This window comes from Penaeus monodon, chromosome 23 (assembly GCF_015228065.2).
Source record: "Penaeus monodon isolate SGIC_2016 chromosome 23, NSTDA_Pmon_1, whole genome shotgun sequence".
Taxonomy (NCBI): Eukaryota; Metazoa; Arthropoda; class Malacostraca; order Decapoda; family Penaeidae; genus Penaeus; species Penaeus monodon.
In genome coordinates, this window is record NC_051408.1 from 8,434,210 (window position 1) to 8,434,594 (window position 385).

A 385-nucleotide genomic window follows, 5' to 3' on the forward strand; every position below is an offset into this window, starting at 1 on the left:
TGGGAGAGGAGAGACAGGATAGAAAGAACAAGGGAAACGAGGAAATTGAGAGAGAAAAAGGAAAACTAATAATCTACTGAATTACTCTTTTCACAAGCATAGCAATTAGGAGATGATTTTATTACATTCATAAATATTTTCCTTGTCCATATCTTCCACAAGAAAAACAGAAATACATATTCATATAGCTTACTGAACAGTTGTACATAAAAATAAGGCAAAACCATTCACACAAAAAATCTACCAGACTAACTAACAATGGGGGAAATTTTTTTTGTCTTAAAAATAAAATACTGAGCAGAGAAGAATTAACGCAAAATAAATGGAATAAAAAATATATCCCTAAAAACGAATGGAGAAAAAAAACTCAAGTGGGGTTTCTTTG